The 689-nt window shown below is 34.8% G+C and overlaps 1 pseudogene; it reads left to right on the top strand.

Moving 5' to 3' along the window:
• The first annotated feature begins 345 nt into the window (after positions 1-345).
• Positions 346-419, top strand: LOC142425163 (U7 small nuclear RNA; annotated as a pseudogene).
• The last annotated feature ends 270 nt before the right edge of the window (positions 420-689 follow it).

Raw genomic sequence — 689 nt, 5'->3', positions numbered from 1 at the left:
TACCGGATAGGGCATATTCTTCTTTTCAGCTGACCCTGTACTTGACCCTGTACTATAGCCTTTTACAGCAAATTTAACAATCCAGTGCACTGTGTGATTTCTTGATTACTGTTTCTGTGAGTGTTGATTGTGGATCCAAATAAAATTTATTGTCAACTTAAATACTTTCTCTTTTTCATGATGTTGCTCATTGGTTCTGCTGTGAAAATGTTTCATTTTCTTTATGTTGAAGTGTAAGTCATTCAGAAGGCTGTAGTCTTTGGTCTTCATTAGTAAACAACAAGCAGAGAACAGAAGACTAGAAAGTGAAACATATTGGAAGAAATAATATAAAAAAATTACCATTCGTTTTACAGCTCTTTTGGATTTTGTCTAGCAGGTTTTCTGTTTGTTTTTGTTTTTTTTCCGGAAAAGCCCCACACACCAAAAAAATAAAAATACCATTGTTTGCTACTGAGAGAATTAATGTTAGGGTTTTCATAATTTTTTAAAAAATATTTTACTGGGGGCTCTTACAGCTCTTATCACAATCCATACAGCCATCCATTGTGTAAAGCACATTTGTACATATGTTGCCATCATCATTCTCAAAACATGTTCTTTCTACTTGAGCCCTTGGTATCAGCTTATTTCCCCCACCCCCAGCACCCCACCATCATCAACCCTTGATAATTTTTTTCATGTCTTAT

The sequence above is a fragment of the Tenrec ecaudatus genome, chromosome 13 (assembly GCF_050624435.1).
Source record: "Tenrec ecaudatus isolate mTenEca1 chromosome 13, mTenEca1.hap1, whole genome shotgun sequence".
NCBI lineage: Eukaryota > Metazoa > Chordata > Mammalia > Afrosoricida > Tenrecidae > Tenrec > Tenrec ecaudatus.
Note: the sequence above shows the minus strand (reverse complement) of the source record. Positions and strands in the feature narration are given on the sequence as shown.